General features: G+C 33.8%; 1 pseudogene; it reads right to left on the reverse strand.

Annotated features, from left to right (window-relative positions):
• Positions 1-15,463: 15,463 nt before the first annotated feature.
• Positions 15,464-15,948, reverse strand: LOC127546674 (trafficking protein particle complex subunit 2-like; annotated as a pseudogene).
• Positions 15,949-23,664: the final 7,716 nt, after the last annotated feature.

Raw genomic sequence — 23,664 nt, forward strand, 5'->3', positions numbered from 1 at the left:
TTCTATAAGGAGAGGAGAGCAAAATAATAATAGTGAAAACATAATGATCAATGTGGAATTTGGGGATGGGTGGAGCAGGAAGAATTCCTTTAGAAAGGAAAAACCAATCAATTGTACTACTGACTCAGAATCAGATTCTCCTTTGAAGCCTATATTCTAGTTTAATGGAGATACAAAATTTGAACTAATAATCCCTCTTTAATAAGTCTTCCTTTGACTGTTCTGTAGTTTCACCACAAAGTTCCCATGAGTTCTCAGTTGGGGAAAAGGGAAAAACTATTCCTTAGCATCCAATTCTCACTGTCTGCAACTGTAGCTTATTGGGTGTATAGAATGGAGAAGAGAAGTTCTCTCAAAGACTGAGTACTTCTGGTCCAGCCAGACTTTGCCCATCCTGCATCCTCTTGTGCAGTAAAAAAGAATAATGGTTTCTCATTTCAGTTTCCTGTATCTTCCACTCTGAAGCCTCTAAAAACAGTCTCAGAAATTTAGATTCCCAAAATAACACCAACTAATGAGCTCTGGAATAGTATCTGCTTGAGTCTCACATTCAGGGAAGCACTTTTCAGTTAAGGAGCCAGCAAAACCAGAGCTACATTCATATAAAGAAAATCCAATTTCTCCACTAGAGTCCTATTTCTGTCACATCCTATGTCAGTAAAGCACAAGTTCCAGCAGGTCTGAAGTAACCAGAAAGGCTTTGTATGGGAAGCATGATTTGTTGTATGGCTATAGACTAAAGAACAGCCAGACTCAATTTGGAAAAGCTCATCACCAGCTCATCCAAGACGGAGGAATTCTGGTGGTCATTTGGGAAGTGGCATTGAATGCTGGATTCAGTGTGACTGTACTAACCCATAGCTCCTTTCCATCGTCCCCCTCCTTTTTCTTCCCCAATTCCTTATTACTGTCCACTGGCATTGTGGAAAGATGACTGTTTTTAGAGGCAGAATATCTTAGTTTGAATCCTAAGTGCCAGAAACTAAGCTATATTATTTAACCTCTTATACTCCTCAGACTATCTATAACCTGTCTCTAAGTGAAGAACTTAGACAAGCTCTTGAAAGTTTCTTCCAGCTCTGATAACCTGTGATTCTAAGTATCAGATTAGATCTACTGACTCTCAGATTTGTGTTCTTCCGGGTACACTTTGCTACCTTGTAACATCAAACTATCTTTTTTTTTTTTTTGGAAGAAGATATAAAGCAAATTTCTGGCCATGTTTTATGTATGGCCATATCTTCAGAAGTAATAAGCTGCTCACCTACCTCCTTACTCTCTCTCCACATAGTTGTTTTGCCCCAAATTAAGATTGACTTCACTTTGAGTATAACTGGATGATTGGTGAATCCTTGAATCTAGCCATCATATCATAATTCTTGGATATATATACTTGCCTTTACCTTTACCCTTGCCCCCCATGGGGGTACCCTCATCCTCAGGGTAATTGTAAAGTTCTATTGGTATAAAGGGCTGTGCAAACCTTTTAGGACTACATAGGTGGCACAGTGGATAGAGCACTGGGCTTAGAATTAGGAAGACTCATCTTCTTAAATTCAAATCCAGCCTCAAACAATAGCCGTGTAATCACGTAGTCACTTCACCCTATTTGTCTCAGTTTCCTCATTTGTAAAATGAGCTGGAAAAGGAAATGGCAAACCATTTAGAAGTTTTACCAAGAAAACCCCAAAGAAGTCATGAAGAGATGGATGTGACTGAAAATAATTGAACAACAAAGTGTTATGTAAATGTCAGTTGTAGTGTAGTAGTGGCAGTAGTAGTAGCAGTAGTATCCTGCACAGGCCTCCGTCTGGTGATGATTTCATTCTCTGAGCTTGATCACTCACACTAAGCTCAAGCAATGGTCACATAATAATATAGAAATGTGTTGATAAATGGTTGCTAACTGATCTCTTAGGGGAAAAATATATGCATACACTTTAAAATTTAGTCTGTATTTATAACACTTTCTTACATCTAGACAACAAACAATAAATCAAGTCTAATCTTTAGGCAACTCCAATTTCTTTTTTTAAAAATTTTTATTTAATAATTACTTTATATTGACAGAATCCATGCCAGGGTAATTTTTTTTTTACAACATTATCCTTTGCACTCGTTTCTGTTCCAATTTTTTTTTCCCTCCCTCCCTCCACCCCCTCCCCCAGATGGCAAGCAGTCCTTTATATGCAACTCCAATTTCTAAGAGTTGTAAATGTTCCCTTAGAACTGGCTTCAGCATATCTCTGTCACCTTCCTATTGCTTCTCTATGTATTATAAACACATCAAAAGTAGAAATAATCTTATTTTCTTGTTTTTGTATCCTTCACAGTTAACATAGTGTCCAGAAAATAAGAACAGAATAACTGCTTTGACTAACTTCTTTATCTATATATAGTTATGTATGGCACTCTTTGTGAGTGGAAGAGAGAGCAGATACTTAAAAAAAAAAAAGAGAGAGAGAGAGAGAGAGAGACCTATGTTTGAGTGCCAAATCAATAAACATTTGTTAAAGAAACAAAGATATTCCCTGCCCTCAAAGGGATCATCATTTAATGAGGGAGACATATGCAAACAATTATGTACAAATAAGCTACATACAAGATTTTTAAAAAAGAAACAATAGAGGGAAAGTACTAGAATTAAGAGATATTGGGAAAGGCTTTCTATAGAATGATGTAATATATATAGGATGTGAGCTGGGAGTTGACGGAAATCTGCCACTTAGAACTTAAGTACCCTTGAGTAACTTACATATCTTAGCTACTTCATGTATAATATGAATGGGTTCTAATGATCTCAAATATTGCTTTACAGTTCTAACCTTCTATGAATCTTGTGATTTTATTTATCTAAAAAGTAGGTTTTTTTAAAAGTTTCACTAAAAAAAAAAATACCAGCACAGAGGTAACAGATGAACTAACTGGTGTTTGAGCCAGGAAAATCCTGTGAGACAAGGGATTCTAGTTAAGAAATCCTGGGCAAGTAACTTATCTTGCAGTCCTCTGGTCAATTTTCTAATATAAGGGTCCTTATCCCTTTTTTTCTAGTAGTTTGGGCAAGCTTATGGATTCCTTCTTAGAATAATGTTTTTAAGTGTCTAAAATAAAATACAAAATTATTATAAAAGAAATAAATTCTATTGAAATAGTGTCAGGTTTTTTTAAAATTCATGGACAGTAAGTTATTAACCCTTAATCTAAAACTTTAGGTTGCAAAGAAGATGCTATCCTGAATTGGTAGAGAGAGTTTCCTTTTACAAGAGTTTTCTATATCTATGGTCCCTATCTCCTTTACACATAGTAAAAATACAGGGTGAGGATCAGGTTATTTGAATTTCAGTTTTACCTCTGCCACAAACCTACTGTGGGAAAATTACTTTATCTCAGTGGACACCTTCCATCATTGTCTGACTCTTTATTTTTTGGGGAAAGAAACTAAAGTGGTTTGTCATTTCCATTTCCAGCTCATTTTACAGATGAGGAAACTGAAGCAAATAGGGTGAAGTGACTTACCCAGGGTCACACAACTACTAAATATTTGAAACTGGATCTCTGAGATGCCTTTAAACTCTCTAATTCTATGACTGCTTACCATGTGTCACAAATGATGCCATAACATAGGGAGATTTTCACCAACACCACCTCTCCCCTGACCTTTTGTAATTGTGTATTACATGTGTCACATGTCACATGTGAGACTTAAAGAGACAGACTTAAGAAGACTTAAGGAGAACTAAGCTGTTCATGTTTGATAAAAAAAAAAAATTGAAAGAAGGAAGTTTTTTTCTCACTAACTAGAAAAGGCACTATGCTTCCCCTTTCTTTTGAACTACTCATACTCAAAATAAATTACAAAGCATATTATAAGAAGAGAAAATGAAGAATATAGTTTGAAACAATGGTTAGAAGACTAAAATTATTTTCTAAGCAGCTTTTATGACACTTGTGTTACAAATATAATACCTCAATACCCTTTGGGCAGTACTTTGGCCCACAAAAGTAAAATAACAAAATATTTTATCTATTTTGTCTAATCCCTAATAAAAACCAAAGTGTCCATATGAAGCTACTTTATGGTCTTGTTTATTTATACAAATAATACCTAAGTCACCTCCCCTTCTCATACTTAGGACCTCCAGATAAACTACCTCAGATTCAAGATATTCAGAATCCACAGCCATTCAAAACCCAATCACAAGAACCATCACCAATGTATTTATATTTACTAGCAAGTCAAATGACACAGTTAATATTTAAGGCATTTAACAAAACAGCATAATTAGAAATATAGTAATAGAATATTTTCCCCATAAGTCTCCCACAAATACACTATCAATAGAAAAAATAGTCACATGTAGGAAACAAACATGGAGAGACATATATATAGGGAACATATGTGACAAGAACACATTCATAAATTAGCAGCTCATGCCTCCAAAAGTGATCAGTGCTGATATATGATGGTAGTATCAGTACTATCTTCTTACTGTTTCTTCTTCGTTTTTATTATATGGCCTGAAGTTTCTGCCATGCGTGTAGTCAGTCCCTACTGGACATGTGGGTAGGGCATACAATGTTTGTTAATACTTTGCTGTCATCATAATCATTATAAGGTATTGTTGTACTGACTACATCGTTATAAAGCTTTTTCTAATTTTTCAATTTCTGACTTCAACTAAGGTCCTTAGGTAGGACTCTTTCCTCCATAAGAAAAGGAGTGGGCTCTGCCATCTCTCTTTTAATTGAGCCCAAAGACTTAAGTTTCAACTGTTCTAATGATGGTGTAAAACCTTTCCATATGAAAGATCAAATTAGGGAAAAGTCCTCAAATTCTTTTCTCACTTGAAAAAGACTCTAACAATTCACAAAGCCTTAGTTATATGGAACATCTCTCTCCTGAAAAGGCTCTGTCTCCAAAAGCCAAGTTACTTTAAAACAGAACATCCAGTCATTCAGGCAAAGCCTTTAAAGGAGTCTTCTTCAATCTTCTAAGTGTTTAATACTCTCTCCATCTCCTCCCCCTACCATCTATTTACTTACCTATATGCATGTATTTCTCCAATAAAATACAAGCTCCTTGAGTTCTATCATGTTTTGTCTTTGTGTGTCCAATATCTAACATAATGCCTTGCACATAGAAAGTAATAGGAATTCCTTTTTTCACTTCCTATTAGAAGATTCAAATTTTAACTCTGTTTTTTACTGTGTAATTTTTAATTTCTTCATCTACAAAATGAAAGTATTAAACTAGATCAGTAGTTCTCAAACTTTTTGGTTTTAGGACCTCTTTACATTCTTAAAAATTATTGAGGAGCCTCCCTGAAGAGATTGGACTATGTGGGTTATGTCTGTCAGTACTGACTGTATTAGAAATGAAAACATCTTAGTATCCTTCTATATAGTTAATGTTTTTCCGACTAGCTTTGACCCCAAAAACCCTTTAAAAAGATCTGAGGAACCTCCCAGAGGCCCCTGAATAACACTTAGAGAATCATTGACTAAATGGTTCCTAGATCTCTTCTACCTTGAAATTTATATTAATTCATGTTTCAAGAATATTGTCAATTAATTAAACACTGTCTCCCCCATATCGCATTATTAACACTTGAAAATTGTACTTAAAAGTTAGTTGCTGGAGCAGCTAGGTGGTCCAGTGGATAAATCACCAGCCTTGAAGTCAGGAGGACCTGAGTTCAAATTTGGCCTCAGCACTTAATACTTCCTAGCTGTGTGACTCTGGGCAAGTCACTTAACCCCAATTGCCTCAGGGGTAAAAAAATGTTAGTTATTGACACAAATTAGGTCATCATGCCCACCATACATGAAATTCAATCTAGATACACACACACTGCTCCCCACGGTTTTTTGAGATTGTCTCTTTATCTCACTTGGGCCAGAAAAGCAGTAGCCACTGTGACCTTATTCCACTATTAAAAGGCAAAGAAGCTTTGATCCACTTTGTTTCCATTCTGAGTTGGTTTGTGCCTCCTACTCTCAAGGGTTTACCATATTGGAATTAGTGCAGATAACATAATCACTGAACTCATTATAATTTAGAACTCCCCAGTTCAAGTTGATCCAACAACTTCAGCCTCCCCAGAAGTAGAGATTATAGGTATTTACTACTATATCTGGTTTGTCCCAATTATAAATCAGATGATATTAAATCTAGTCCAACTCTAATTCTTTGAATGTGAAAACTGAGGATCACAAGAGGTGAAATGGCTTGCCCAAAGTCACATAGTTAATTGATGAGAGAAACAAAAACTCTTTCTGTTTCTTCTCTAATTGATATAGAATTTGTTTATTAAGTTTTTGTATTGACAAAAGATAGAGATGGTAGATATTAATAATATAGACCTATTCTACCTCACATCAAAATCTCATCAATATTAAGCCAAAAATAGACTCCTGAGCAGTGTTTGACATAAATGACATAAAAGACTATGCTAATCAAAACTGGAGTTAAATGGATGGTCTTCCTTGGTATCAAAGCCAACAACTGCAAATTCCAACTGCAACAATTGCAAAATCCTGTAAGAATTCACTAATTTGTACTCTACTAAATTTCAATTGGCAATATTTATCAGAGCCACATCAAAAGGAAGCAAAGAGACAATCCCTGCATTGGGAAATTGGCAGTTAATATGAATAAAATAGCTACCAATACCAGAAAAGGACCAGTGAATCATAACTGAGTAAAATCTTTGGGATCTGTAAGAGCAGCCAGATAAGGAAATATTGTGACTTAAGGTAAGGCTGCTCTAAAGTGTATGGAGAAAAACGAAGGCAATTTTGAAGGAAGGGTAGCCATACTTATTATGATTCATCAATATTGGGTTTGGGGATAAATTTGGAAGGGAAATGACCAGGTGCAGGGAAATCTACATCAGATCCAGAGGGGCAATTCACAAGCAAAGCCAATTACTTAAATCTGAGTTAACATACTACAGCAAAATAGAGATCTAGAAAATGTTGCTAAATTCAAATTAAAAAAAAAAAAAAAACAAAACTAAGAGTACACAGTAGCCAGGGTCAAAATCAAGTTGGCTAAAGATAGAAATGAAAAGAATGCCACTGAAAAAGGAGAGCTTCAGCAAACTAGAAACATAGGCTTCCACCATCAGCACAAATGATGAGAGGAGCATTACATTAGACTCTAGTAACTATAAGCTATTCTGAGAGAAAAAGGTCTAGAAGTCTAAAACAGTGTCCTCTACAAATTGTGATGCTATTAAACCAAAGTTAAAAGTTTTCTGAGGGGCAAGAAATTTAACTTTCTGTTTTAAAGAGAACTATTTTCATACTTTTCAACAATATTATTTGTATGTACAACATAAGTATATAAATTCTACTAAAACTACAGGACTTTTTTAATATTCATAAAAGTAATTATTAATTGTTTTAGGATTACAACATTACACACTTACGCTAATGGTATATGTTTACATTTTAGTCATCCAAATGGGTCAATTATTATCAATTGAACTATTATTTACATACTATATAGCATGTGGTCAAACTTGAAAATTAATAGATTTTTTTCAAAAGCAATCTTGAGGTTCAAGTTAGCTTAAGACAGACCCTTAGTAACTCAACAGAAGATTATATCCATAGTAAAACTTATCTGTGTTCCTAACAACCCAGGATATTTGGGCATTTGACATTCAAAGATCATTCTTACTATAAAATGTGATCTTTACTCAAGATCATTACACAATATCACAATGAAATATTTTATAGTAATTGAAAAGAAATATTTCAATCAAAGAATTGCAATCAGGCTATTACCCTATGGAAAACCAGGGACTTTAAGCTGGAAATGTTTTCATTTAGTGAACTTAAATCAGTGTAATCTTTGGAAAGGCTGAGTGGTTAACAAATAGGATTTTGCATGCCAAGAGCAATATATTTTTCCAAAATATACCACAGGATAAAGTTGCATGAAACTCTTAATTAAATTTTTCTATTTAATGAATTAATGATTCTAGAATTAATTTTTATAAATTTTTCAGTATATTGTCGGGGAGATGACTTTTTGTTAAAAATGTTGGACTTAATCAATTCAAAGTTTAAACCTAATCAAATAATTTAAAAGGCAAAAAAAAGTATGATAACTTAGTTGTGGCTAGAATAAGAAAATATCTACACAAGCTTTGATGTAAGGGAAAGGTAAATATGCACATTCTCTAAGGAATGGATCTGAACTGCTCAGTCCCCTATTGCATATTTATTTACGAACATGCCTTAAACATAGTAGCTATTCAATAAATGATTGTTGAGTTGAATCAATGAAATTGAATTTATTAAAAGATTTAATAGCATTAGTATTTGAAAATCTATATTGTTCTTAAAGTTATTTATTCTCTTTTCTATACTAATCCTTTTATTAGGGGAAATTGTCAAATGACTAAAATAAATTAGACAGTTTTGCAAGCATTTAAAGTAGAGCTGTGAGCATAAATGAGAAATATTAAATTAAAAGCGATAGCAAAATAATGCATTTAATATTGATTCAATTTAATTTATTGTTAAATTAAATAGGGATGAGGAAGAAGATAATGGAATGAGACATTTAGACTGACTGATACAACTCGTACATCTGAAAGGTGTGGGTTTGAACTCTTGCCTTATTGTATTCTCTGTAGAAAAATAGTATTTCAGAAACAGACTAGGGATGAGCATTTTTCTCACATTTAAAGTAAGATATAGTTTCTAAAGTATTAAGACTATCCTTGAAATGTTTCATCTGATTACCTTGAGAATGTAAAGATACTTGTAAAGTTGTAAAGAGAGTTATACATTTTTAATGAAAAATATTCGTTCTTCCAATGTTAAGTCCCTAAACTAACTTTTCCAGTTTTATGAAGGAACATTTCTCATATGATAACATTATTGACATCTCATTGTTTATATTAAGTACCACATGATGATAAACTTCACAATTAAACATGGTGTAATAATTTTAATGTAATTTTCTCTAAAGAGTTCAAGGAAATTTATTGTATAAATGAGTAAAAAAGTTTTGCCCTCACTTGTAGATTATTTCAATGATTCTGTGATCTCTATGATATTGACATTCTTTCCACTTGTATAGATCACAACCAAATGATTTCTCATCTTGTGCTTTTCTTATTGATAGTCTCATATAGATAATACTCAGAGGATTATCTCTAGGTCTTTCTCCATTTCATGGACACTTGCTGTTGCAATATAAGTGACTCACTTCTTTTTGTGACAAGAAATTTTCACAATAACATCCTTACTATGGGTAGGTTATAACTGGAAAAAATGTTCCTGCCTTCTTGAATCTCTCCATTAAGTTTATCATACAGCAATATGAGAAGAACATTTGTTTTAAAAATGACAGTTGTGTATGTGTATGAGTATTTGAAAGTGTGAAATTTCCTACATGCAGTCTAGCCTTCTGTCTTAATCATGGAACAGTATGATAGAGTGAAAAGTGCCCTGGTTTTGGAATGAGACACAAATATTAAATTCTGCCTATGATGTTTGCTCACAAATATGTTTAGGTCTTCTCTATCCTTAAATAAAACCTTCAATAGATCCCACAATTCTACTAGCTATCTTCTGATAATTCTCCTGTTCTGTAAAATCCTTGAAAAAGTTGTCTACAATTTTTATTTGATGGTATCTTTGTATCATTCTCTTCTATTATCAGAAAAACTTGAGTTCAAATATGGTCTTAAATACTTACAATCTGAGGGACCCTGGGCAAATTACTTAACTCTGTTTGACTCATTTTCTTCATCTGTAAAATGTGTTGGAGAAGGAAATAGCAAACCACTCCAGTAACTTTGCCAAGGAAAACCCCAAATGGGGTCACAAAGAGTCAGATATGACTAAAGTGACTGAACAATAACTCAACTCAATCAAGAAAGAGAGTGTCCCAGATGTAACCCAAGGGGAAACTCTCTGAAGTCTCTAAATTAGAAACATTTTCCAGTAGCTCACAATCTAATAGAAGAGAAAATATATAAGCAAACTATATAAAAATAAATTGGAAATATTAAGCAGAGGAAAGACAGTGGAATCAAGATGGAAGAGGAAAGGCTTCCTCTAAAAGATGAGATATTAACTGGAACTTGAAAGAAGCCAAGGAAGCAAAGAGGCAGAGATTTAGGAGGAAAAGCATTCCAGGCATGTGGGACAGCCAGTGAAAATGTCCAGATTCGGAAGATAGAGTATCTTGTTTGAGAAATAGTCAGCAGTCCAGTGTCACCGGATCAGAGGTTCAATAGAAAATGGGTTGCTATGATTCTAATCACTTTTATTAGAACTGAATGAGGCAACATAGAGCTTATAATAAATTCTTAAGTATTTAGTTATACTATTTGTTTTAGAGAGGTGGCACAATGTAATACAGTGGTGTGAAGCTCAAATAGAAACAAGAAAGAGGGGGCACTAAACTATAAATTATGAGCCCTCCAGGCAGCATATTTACTTTAAAAGCTAGATAGTAATATTATCTCTGTTCTACTGTGTTTTATTTTGTTAAATATTCCTCAATTTAATTTTAATTGGGTTCAGTTGCTTAAGGAGTGGTACAGGTCATATTTTTTCACCTCTGGTGTAGTGAATAGAGAGCTGAACTCAGGGCCAGAAATACCTGCTTTCACATCCTGGCTCTGACACATACTGACTGTACGACCTTGAATGAGTCACTTATTCACTATATTTTAGACCAGGAGGGTCAAACCCACAGCCGTGAGATGAACAAGATTCATGTAAAAAAGGAGTGAGTCCTTTTTAGGGCTGCTCATCCACTTCTTACCTAAAATGTAATTGGGAAATATTTAACAAAATAAATGAATACATAATAGAATAGAGATGATGTTAATATATGATTTTCTAAGTTAATTGGTGGTTCCAGGGATTCATATGTATGGTTTAGTTACCCTATTTCCATTTGACTTTAAATCATAGTTCTAAGGCAACTAAGACTATATAATAAATGAAGAAGGTAGCAATCTGTACTAGTGGAAGAAATTCCTCAGCAGGAGAAATTTCCCAGTACTAATGAAATTACAGACCAGTCTCTATCCTTATTTTTATATTCAGAGTTTCACCTCAACCTCACTCCAAATTCCTTTTTTCTGTCAACATAAAAAAATAGCATGTAATATTTTCTCAAACTAGAATGCCTAGGATTCCCTTTTTACTACCATTTCCAAAGTTTCTCCCAGTTCTATTTTCAGTCCTTGTGTACCATTCAGGACCCGGATTATGGCACCTCCTCTAAAAAAGTTTACTAATCTTCCCAGCCATTATTCTCTCCTCCCAGCCAAAAGTATCTCTCCTTCCTTTGAACTTTGTACTTCTAGTTATCATATCTGTTATATCAGCCTTGACTTTTCATGAACACAGTGATTGTTTCTAAGTCATGTCTCTCACGGCATTTAGCTGAATTCCTTGCGAGCTGAATTTCTTACGAGCCTTATGTATTCAACAAATATTTGCTATTATAAGCTTCCTAAAATTTTTTTTGAGAATTTTTATCTTGACTGTTCAAATTAAATATGATACAACTAATGTCTGTTTCTCAAGCATGCATTCTTAACTTACCTACCCATGTATTTTATGGATATTCCTTCAAACCTTTTAATTTATAGATGAGGAAACTGAAGCCCCTCGAGGTTGTGACTTGCTTAAGGTTGTACAAGTAGCAAATTACAGAGCTGGGATTCAAATCCAGGTCCACTGAGTCCAAATGTAGTACTTAAAAATTATCCTAAGAACTTCAGTTTGCTCAAGAATCTTGTGTAATTTACATTGATCTATTCTATGATTCCTACTATGCTGCCTTATCATATTTGAATTTGTTACTGTTATTGTGGGGCAGGGAGAGGAGGATGAGAGAAGGAGGGAAAATCAAGAGGAGAAGATCTCAGGTATTTTGTCAGGCAAAATCCATGCCCCTATGACATTTGGAAGTAGGTAGAAATTGCTTTGGATATGGAAGGCCATTCAACTATCTGCCAGTACTGACATTATAGCATCCTGTTTGGGTGAGAAAACATAGAGAGCAGATTGTTAGTCAAGTGGTCCACCACTAATTGCTAGTCTTTCAGGATATGTTCTTCTTTTCCATCCACAATTCCTTCTATTCAGGTTCAATCACTTCCCTGATTCTACCTGCAAATGCTAGGCAGATCACTTTGTGAATTTCTGCCCTTAGAGAAATGAGATAAAAAGCACTAGAACCATGGAACTCTTGATTCTATGGCAAACTCATACTTATTTGGTACTTAGAAGCTGAGAGTTTTTTCTATACCACCTTGTAATATATCACCATTCTACAAATGAAGGAAACTAAGGATCTAGCAAGTTCAATGACTGGTTTATATTCGTATTCTATGTTGCAACCAGAATTCCAGACTCCTAGCTACTAAGAGGCTACTGGCATTATACAATCACAATGCCTCTCAGTTTGGGCCAGAACTATCCTAAAGGCTTTATTGCAGATCTTAACAAAATTGGAAGGACAAAAGGCCTAAATGGTTGATCATTTAGGGGTTCTGACAGTGTTCTAACTGTTGGGCTATATGAAGTGTGTAATTCATTAGGATCAATTGATCTCTCTTTTTAAACATAGAGAGCCAAAAATAGTAGAATCAAAGCAAGATATAGAAGAATTGGTATTTAAAAGGGATGACTGATGAATTGCTATGGTTCTGCATTCAGTAACATTAATTAATTTAAAAAGAAAAAAATTACTAAATAGGATTAGTTGTATTGATGTTATATTTTTAAAAATCATTTTCGAAGACTAGAAGAGTGATGATAGAGCTGATGGTGGTGGAAAGTCACTCTGATTCCCCCATTTCAATCCTGATACAAAATATATTTTCAAATGACAGTCTCTAATGATAAAAATAATTCTAAGAGATTCAGTCTAATTGATAATCTTTTGTAATTTACAATAACATATTCAAAGTAAAAGTGTTTCTTTTAACAAATATTTTTTCTTATGTAAAGTGAAGCAAAGCAATTGTTTCTAACCTGTCTTTGCAAGTTTGATATAATGTTAATCAACCCCTTCTAAATGCCTATGATTCCCAAAGGCAAGTTCTGACAAACTTAGCTTAGAAACCTACATACTATTTCAAATATAAGAGCCAAAAAAGCTACTGTTTCTGCAGCACTCAGAGAAAATCAAAGGGAAAAAAATTTTCCACCAAAAATATTTAAACAACATGAATAATTTACTGTCTTAGTGCAAAAGCCCAAAGAAAAGAAAAAAAATTCAGGTTTTAAAATGATTTTTAAAAAAAGAATTGTTTTCAGATTTCTCTATAACACTGAAAAACCAATTTGCAGGGCAAATGATCTTTTAAAGGAAATTTATTTTCCACATTTTTCCCTTGTCTTTTTTTTGTACTTGGATAGTAGTTTTTCCTAACTAAAACAAGTTCTTTTTGGATAGAGAAGTTATTTTTTTTCCCCTAATTGAAAATAAGATAGTAACCTAATCACCTTAGTCTTAAGGTTTGTCTTATATTTCCTCTAACCTGCCTGCCAGCAACTGATTACTAGTTTTATTACATTTAAAAATATATATGAAGCAATTATCATGTTACAGGGAAAGCTGGATAGAGATGCAAACAAATTCTTCTGGGAGCTGCCTTGTAATTAGGACACAATGTGGCAGAAACTTATGCTTTGGATAGAACTTCAGTAGATTAGAATGCAGAATATGGTTTTTGGTTGGTTTTTCACTTTCCAGGGTAAATAAATAACTCTATCTGGGCTATGGAACCAAAGAAGTTTTGATTGGGTTGCTTGGGTGTATATCATATTCATTGTCCTGATCTTAATGTCAATCTAAATTCAAAAGAATTGTCAATCAGAGGGGTATTTTCTAAATATCTCTGGCATTCCACCTGAATATAGAAAAGTTAGAAGTAGTGTGTCATAGGAGAAAGAAACCTGGTCTTTAAATCAAAAAGACCTCAATTCAAAACTTGTCTCTGACAGGCAATGGCTGTTTGACATGTGAATTAATCTATGTGTGCTCATTCTAACTGGGGGGGGGGGGGGAGGCGAGGAGGGAAGGCATGCTGGAACCAACTTCAAATAGCTTGCCAATTATTAAATTTCCAGTGTGAACATTTATACTTTCAAAATCAGCAAATCATATATCACGGTTTGAGTTGTTTTGTTGATTGTCTAGACTTAAGAAGGCTAAGTAGAAAAATTAATAATACAGATTAAACTGTGTCATGTCTACAATACTTTTTTTTATTTCCAGGAAAGCTGGTTATTAAACATTTACTAGCACACTCCTGGTTCTACCCAACAGGCGTTAAGTTGTAGAGAAGGTGCCATACCTTACATTGGTAGAGGAAGGTTTTTTTCTTTTTTTTCTTTGAGCCTTCTGTATAAATAAAACCACAGGTGTTAGCCTAATATTTGTTAATATTTCTTATCTTTCTTTCCTTTTTATTATATTGAATTCAATAACACTTTACTAGACATTTTGTAGTTTTTCTAGGAATTATTTCATTATCATCATATCATCTATTTGCAAAATAACAAATAATTTATTAGAATGAATCCCCATATTTTCTACAATGCAAAAAAATTTAGACAACTTTCCTAGTGATAGTCTATATGCTTATTATCAAACTGACAACTTTTAATACAGGTTATTCTTTAAAGCTAAAATATATAAATTACTTAAATACCTCTGTAAAAATAGGAAACTAATTTACCAAGAGGAAATGCAGTTATCATTCTTGTTACTCTTGATGAGGAAAGAAAACATCCTCAAGATTCCAAATACATAATAATGATAAAAGATTATGTCAATGTGTACTGTTTAATACTTTTGATTTTAATAATCATTTCCTTTCACTTATAAGTAGAATCTTATATACATGCTCCAAGTTTTTTGTCTTTTTAGTATTATTGTCAGATTTGATACATGGTGCTGCCAGATAAATACTTGCTACAAAATTTGACAAATGGAAAAAAAATTCTTTTTTCAGCACCATGAATATTGCCTATATTTATAAATTTTTTAAAAAATCATGTGTCATGCTATAATTTTTATGTCCTATTGTGAACCAACTTTTATGTTTTAATTTTAGGTCTATTAACCAAATTGATAGTATGACATTTGTCTGATTTATTGTTTTCTTTAAAAGATTATATTAGACTAAGCAAAGTAGAACCTTTTAAACAATTTTTAAGGCAAAAATAATTGTCAGAGCACTTCATCTAGCAGTCTTTTTAAATATGGTATTTTTCAAAAGTATAACTTATTTTAGTTGGGTCACCTGCAACAATAAAAACAAAAAGTGCCCTCTTGTCTTTTTAAGTAGAAAGGAGCTTAATTTACAGAGACTTAGAAGGCCAAGACTAGATATAGTATGATTGGCTCTTAGTTACTTATAATTCATACTATGATATTACATATTTAAGACGTTTTCTGTATTCACCTGAGAAGGTGTTTCTTCCCAAGAAGTTAAACTTTTCTGTCAAATGCACTTAATCAAATGGACAAATTTGGTTTATAAAATGGATTCATTTCCAACTTCACATATAAATCATAGATATCACTAAAGATGTTCTTTATTCCATCTTCTTGTCTTACATTGTGAAACATAATAAATCTCATATGGCATGCAGTAACAAAAGCAGAAACAAACCATTCATTGAAATTATCCAGCGTTTTCAGGTACAAATTTTTAGCCACATATTTTAATCTATTTTCATTTTCACATATTTTCAAGAGCTTGTATGAGCTATGAAGTGGTTCAGGTGATGATGATGATCCTTAGCTTCCACTTTTCCAGCTGGCAAAAATTCCTCTTCAAAAATAGGATTATCATGATGGCCTACAATTGGAAAGTAGAAGCTTCCAGATTTTGTCTCCAATGTACAGGTATTTTGGGCAGAACAGGTATTTTCACTGACCATTATAGACAGTCAGGCTCCAACTAGAATATCTATAACAGTGATTCTCCTTATCTTTAATTTTCATTTTAAAAAATGAATACAAGATCATTGAATTGGATTTAAAATTTTTAGTACATTATAAAGTAGACATTTAAATTCTCCATGGCTAATGGTTTTCACAAAAAAAAAAAAAAAAAGATAAGGAGACTGACACGCTTGGATTTGCTCAGATCCAGAAGAGAATTCTGTAATTCCCAATTAGCCCTTTTTATCTTTTAACATCCTTAGAGAACTAATTTTGCATATCTGGCAATGGTATATAGGGAAAGAGGAGACTGGTTTAAGGTAGTGGATTATGAGACCAGTTATTTCTTCTTCGCTGGCCTCTACCCTAGTGTGGGCAGCAGTATTCTTTCTTAGATTCTTCTTTCAGGCATTATTTTTTCTCGTCACTTCTTTTATTTCTGTACCTTGGATATGACTTAACTTTTTGTTTAAGCCCCACTCCCCAAAAGGGCAAAGAGACAAATGAAAAGAAATGGCCAATGAGGCTACCTCAAAAATGCCAGTTCTCAGTTTGTTCACAAATCTCCACAAATTAGATGCCTGTAGGATCATTTTTTGGTACATAATAGTAATGCAAATTCACATTTTCCCCTGATTTGGAAAGTTATAAAAATGTGAATCAATAAAATCTTCTAAAAAACTCTTAGCCCCTATTATGCCAAGAAAGAAGTAATTTAAAAAAAAATTCTTTCTTGGCACAAAGATGTATTCAATTCAATGTCTCATCAATTGCTTTATCATAGAGAATCAATGGAACAGAAAGCAGAGCAAATTCTTAAGAAACAGGGATCAGAAAATAAGTTTATTTCTCTTCTGACTGCAAGTGAAGAAAGGGACAGGACAACATGAATTCATTAGCTCTGTTCTTTGCAGAATCAATAATGGCAAGTCACTTTGTATCTGTTCAATATGTCTTTAGAAAACTGCCACCTGCTTTGTCTTAATACCTTGGCTTTTGCTTTCCTTTTCTCCATGGTGATGGCAATAGAGGCAGCTTGGCATGAGGGCAGATTTCTGACTCAAGGTTCCCCTTTCTACTTACCCAATTCACATAGTTACTCTGTCTGACATTATCACTTTCAGTTCTCATCTTTGCTTCTCTCTGGAGTTCTCTTCTAAAACTTCTCCTTCCTTTAGGATGAAATTAAACCTAATTTTTTCAATCATGGCCTTATGATTCTTAAAACTCTCCAAGGATTCAGACTGATGGTTGGGACAATTTTTGTCCTCCACAGCAGAGATATCAGTTATATGGGCCACAATATTCTTGAATGCCACTCCTACTGGATTAAATTATAGTTTTTATCTGATTCTAATGTGCTGATATATTAATAAAAAAATAAATATATAAATGTGATTTTTTTTAGTTTATATATATATGGCTTTCAACATTATTAGTGTACAGTTTTGTACACCAATTTCTATTTGAGTTTGACACAACTACTTCAGAGGATGTCTCTGCCAACATTCTATAACATATTCACTTTTTGTCTATTCTTGCTTATAAATATTGATATTATATTGAATCAGGCTAAGGAATATCTGATTTAAAAAATTCTTAAATAAGGATAATAATTCATTTTTGACAGTCGTCATGAATTTGAACTAATTGAGGGAGGGAAAAGTACTTGCTTTCTTAGGAAAGATCCAAATTGGGGGAGAGAGGAATAATTTTCTGTCTTCTTTAATGAAATTTGTCAGATACAAAAACCCTTACAAGTGAACAAGACTGAGATCTACATAAAATCTATTTTCAATTATTCAAAGATGAATGTGTCTAGTTTTATATCTTGAAGATTTTTCTATTTAACATTTTAAGTTGATATCAGGGACATTTTGCTTATATTCTCCCTATGATGAAGTGAGCAGAAATGAGAGACTTATTTATCTTTCTGTTATTACCACTGCTTTGCACTGAATAAGGATTTGATAAATGGTTGTCCAAAAGTGAATGACAGATAGAATTTAGTTTATATTGCTACTTATTATCATGTATAGGAAAAGGTCTGATTCAAGTAGATTGTAATAAAACTATAATGTTTAATATTAAAGTTTTATTAGCTCTACAACTATAATTCTCATACCACTACTTTAATGATTCTCACACCACCTCATCCTGATTTCTAGGCCAAGACAAAGCTGGTATCAATACTTTGTTCAGTCATTTTTCACTCATGTTTGATTCTTCATGACACCATTTGGGGTTTTCTTGGTAAAGATACTGGAGTGGTTCATCAATTCCTTCTCCAGCTTATTTTCCAAATGAGGAAACTGAGGCAAACAGAATTAGGACTCTGGCTTACCCAGGATCACACTGCCAATAAGTGTCTAAAGTTAGATTTGATTCCAGGAAGATGAGTCTTCCTGACTTCTAATATTCTATCACTTAGCTGCACTCAATATCAATATCTACATCTGGTCATTTGCTGGGTAATTTGTTGGATGAAATCTAAATTAGATTTTGCTGGAGTTTGGATCTCCTTTCCCATTAAACTTAGTTTACACCATGGTAGGTATTTATAAAATAGATTGGTCTAGAATCTAGAATCTAGATGATTTTTTAGGTCCCTACCACCTTTCTGTGCTGTGCACTAAACCTTTGTTGGCAAGGAGATTAAAAGAGTTCAGGACACCTTTTCTAGTGGAGATCGGGCTAATAATATGTCACACTTATCTAGTTGCATTTATCTTACCTTTTTAACATGCTCATTTTTAATGGTTGAGGTCTGCTCTTTGAATATAAGGGACTAGTTCAGAGCTTTCTCTGCAGGGCAACAGGGGCTTTTCATTGACTGTGCTGGAGCTTGTGATGCTGCAGGCTTCCCCACTGTACTGGGTGTTAACATTGTACTATGCTCAAAATCCCAAAATGAATATAGAGGATCATGGCCAGATATTAGAGGCAGATATTAACATAAGGGAAAGACCAATGACTACTGAAATCTTACTGCTTTCTCAGAAGAACAAGAGGCAACTGGGTTGAAGTGGAAGAACCCTGAATTGGAAGGTAGCATCTAGTACTAGACTAGTTCCTGCCCTGTCATTAGCAAATGAGATGATGCAAGACACAAAGCTTCTCTGGAAGTTATGATATGGAAACATGAAAATAAAAATAAAAGTGATCTAAGTTTTTGATCTGTTGTTTCTGCAGACTAGATAAAATATTCCTAAAAACTAAGATCTACTTTCTAAGCACATCCTTTCCCACTTCTATGCTTTTCTTCCCATGAGTTTGCTCATATGATTTCATCACAACTGGCACTAGTTGCCTAATATTTACAGCATGGATACCATATTAATGTTTAATAATATAATAACAATAACAACTTTTTCCTATAAATCATGTGGAGGGAGTCACTTGCTCTTAAAGTTAGGGCTAAGAATTAACAAGGGTATATGTATTTTTTTTTTAAGTTCTGATATCCATTGCACATTATTGGCATTTTACCTCTTGAGCTGTGCTACCTTCATTCCCACCTCCCAATTAATAGCCTTTATAATCTTTAACTTCCTTTAAGTCTGAGTTCAGATACCATTTTGCTCTACTTGAAGCCTTTCCTGATCATATTAGCTAACATGCTCTTTTATTTTAAATTATCTTCAGTTTATTTATCTATGTGCTTGTTGTATCCTTCAGTAGAATGTTAAGCCCCTTGAGGGCAGAAAATAGTTTTGCTTTTGTCTTAGTTTTCCTAGAGTTATAGTATAGTATTCATAGTAGGCATTTAACAAATACTTTTTGAATAAAAATTCAATTATCTATCATTTTAGAGAATAAGTTCTTGGTGGGTAGAAATTCATAGTTGAATGGGACTTATAACAACATACTATGTTGATGTGTCAGTTTGCTTTCATATTTAGTTCTAATCCTAATAATTTGATACTTTAAAAATTATTTTTAAGAGAAAACATGGTCATTTAAAATAATATACTATGATATTTAGTAATGATAAATACAACATTTATTATACTTATTTGAATCATCAAGGAAAATAAGCATCAGTGTTTCTAAAGTACAAGCTAGCTCCCTGGAGGACCTCGGGGTCAGCCAGAGTCAGGATAAATTAAAGTCCTTGGTCTTTAGGGGGAGAAGTGAAGGAAGCAGGCAAGATGCCACCAGGTTTGCCAAAGATGTCTCCTGGATCCTGGAGTCCAGAGTCACCAGCCTCTCTCCTCCTCGTTCTGCTGCCAAGTGACTCTGGTCCCTCTCCCTTTGCCTTCCAATCCTTGCCTATGATTATCTTAACACCAAACGTTTAGCAAGCACCAATAGTGAGAAGAGCCATTTTCCCAAATATATGCTTATTAGAGTCATTATATCACATCAAATAGGTAATTAGCCTTAAGTGCTCATTTGTCTGGTTCAAGCATTATCTTTTTGGAGTTTCAACTCTCTATAAGTGTTAAATATTGTGGAAGTTTTTTTTCTCTTATTTCCCATATTTTCTTGCCTCCTTACTAGAAATGGAAAAATTCATGATGGAGTTTGAAAATCTTCCAAACAATTTAGGTTTTGACAAAGCCTCAAAATATCTTCTTCCCTTTCAGTTTTTCCAACTAGAAGTTATTCAAGAGGAAATTTCACTTAAGTCTATTACTTTAGTATATCGAACATAGCTGGTATTCATTAAATATTTTGTTGAATTCAGACTGAATGATTTAACTAAATAGAGATCTGAGCTACGCTCAGGAAGAAAACCATGGAACAAAATTAAAGTTTTGGTTTGGTATGAAATAGTGAGAATTTGCCATTGAAAGAGTGTGAGCTATTTCTCTAATGAATAATCATTTAGAATTCTGAAAAGTGCTTCTATATCAAGTCTGCTTATATTCTACAACCTGGTGAATGTAGGTATTTATTTCAAGTACAAATCTTTTTTATTTTCATACTCTCCTTCAAATTTTACATTTAGATTCCATACTTTTTATTATATAGTAATTTTTGTTGGAAAAAACAAAATCTGTAAGCAATATTATGCCAGTTATTGTTTATTAGTCATGGTAGCTTCTTAAATACTTTATCTTGTAATTAGATAAATTTCATAAGGTTCTTTTTTTTTTTTTTTTTTTTTTTTTAAGGAGTTAGATGTTTCTTATTTTCTGGTAAAATATAAACTTCAGGTTTTATCTTGGTACTTTTAGTCACTGCCCAATCTTTATTACTGTAAAAGCTATGGGTTAAATCATCATTTATAAGTAATCCCAAAGTTTACTCAGGAAGTATTGCTAACATGAGTTAGAGTGAACCTTGGATACTTACAAAAGATAGGAAAAGTGATTAGATAAGGCCTATGCTTCTGAATTAGTGATTCAATTTAATAGAGTTATATGTGATTGTGGAAAAATAATTCTACATTTCATCCTAGGGGTGCTTCTTCTTGGCTGCTTTTGAAATACTTTTAGATGTCTCTTGCAATGAGAAAGTTAATTTTGGGGCACTTTTAGGACTATTAAATTTTTTATTTCTTGTTAATTGAATTACTAGAAAGTTCTGTGATTCAGTTTTAGGTCAAATTTAAAAGTTATTGTTGATAGTTCTTAAGAATGACATGTGGATATGCGATTATAAAATAGTTTGATTACATGTAACTGAAAGATTGTATGAATAGCATGTGTATATTGTACATGTGGTGAACATGGAAGGGACCAGGGATCCTTCCACCCCATAACAATACTATTAGTTTAAGAACAATAAGTATCCAAAAGCAACCACATGATAATCATGCTACTTTATCGTATTGGTTAATTTTATCAAGAGTCCTTGGTTATTTTCAGCTGAGGAAAAAACTACTTTAAATAAATTAGGGGACATGTAGGAAGTAATACATTACCAATATTGTCTTTTTATTAATCTTCAATCTCTTCTTACTCTAATTATCAAAGCAGCCATATTGAAAACATATTGTTTGCCTCATTTATGTTTTGTCATTTAGACCCTTATTTTTATGTACCCCTGAGGGAGAGACATTGTAACTTGTATATTTTTAAGTCCCCCATTGCTGTAATAATATGCATATGTTGAAGGGTGACAAACAAGAACATTGCGTAAATTAAGGATGCACATTCAGTTATGTTTATTGATTTAAAGGGGAGAAAAGTGTACCTGTCATAAATGAAAAAGAACAGGTCTGAAACATGATTTTAAAGCAAAAAGAGATCAGAAAAGGTCAGAACTGAAAGGGGTCATATAGGATTCTGTATTCCAACATCTTGCTGATAAGGAAACTGAGGCAAGTGACTGCTAATCTGAGAGTAGAACACAGTTCTTCAGGTCCAATTTTCTTTCCACTACACCACTGATTAGATATGTTTTCTTTTTCTTTTTTAACCATTAAAGCACTATAGTTGACTTACTAGGTAGCACTCAAGATACATTAGTATATGAGAATTGGAGACTAAAGAAATGTCAGGTTGATTTTTAATTTAGTGGAACTCTGCCTATCTATGAGGGCACATAAAAAGTGTTTAAGAAATGTTTTTTGGTTGAATGATTAGAATAGACTTAGTTTTCTGATCTGTATGTGCATCGAATTGTAAGCAATTAAGCCTGAAACTAGAGGGAAGGGAGATGGGAACGTTACCCAATTTCATAATCTTATAACTGAACTAAAATTCTCCTTTAATGGAGGCAAAAAACAAACAAAAATAGTTGAAGATATCAACCAACAGTAGTTACTTCTTTGTTGCTGCAAAATTCAGGTTCCTTGTCAATTTTTTAAATATGAAAACAGAAAAAAAAACTTACATAAAGTAGTTTTTATATGCATAAAAAGGAGGAATATCTTATCTCTTCTTAGCACAATTTTGTTTTCCCTGGCGAATTTGCTTAAGGGTGTGTGTGGAGGGGGGGAGAGGGAGTGAGTGGGTGGGTGGGTGTGGGTGTGGGTGTTGGGTTGATTTTTTTTTCTTGTTTTATTTTGTGTTTTTTGTTTTTTGGTCTTTATTTAGTAACAAATTGCTTGATCATAAGCATTGGTGGTTAAAGATACAGTTCCATTGCATTACATGCCAAGTATAGGGTGATGATATTGGCTTTTTCATATAGCAAATGGACTAAGTCTACAACTAAAGGAAACTGTAATAAAGCATTAAAAAATTTGGATAAAGAGCAGCATAGTACATTGCAATGCTGCTTTTGAGGAAGGGTGCGTGGGTGAAGGAACGAGAAATATATGATGGAAGAATGTTGCAACAGGAAATGCAATGACGGCCTAGCAGCCGACGCCAGAGATCACTTTCAGTGGCCCCGGCTAGCGAAATCCCGCCCCTTGCTGCTGGGAAAAAGAAAAAAAAAGAAGAAACAACTGTCCGCGAGTCTGGGTAGCACAGCCACCCAGCCTTTTTTTTTCTCCCTCCCCTCCCCTTTCCACCAGTTTCACAGCTGCACTACTGAGCCAAGCATGTGAATGCTAGCAGAACATCTCAGCTGTGTCCCCAGCTGACCACAAGCCAATTGGCCTAGGACGAGGAGGGCTCGGGTGGGGATAGGCCGGCTTGGGAGCTTCCCATTGGTGTTTAGGGAACCGGCCTCCCCCTCAGGTGAGGAGGGTTTGCGCCTGCGTGTTTTCCCCTTCCCCTCTTTTTTTTTTTTTTTTTCTTCTTTTTACTCTTCCCCTCACCTCCTCCTCCTTACTGGCGCGCGCGCGCGCTCGCGACCTTGCTCCCCGCCCA

Source organism: Antechinus flavipes, chromosome 2, assembly GCF_016432865.1.
Source record: "Antechinus flavipes isolate AdamAnt ecotype Samford, QLD, Australia chromosome 2, AdamAnt_v2, whole genome shotgun sequence".
Taxonomy (NCBI): Eukaryota; Metazoa; Chordata; class Mammalia; order Dasyuromorphia; family Dasyuridae; genus Antechinus; species Antechinus flavipes.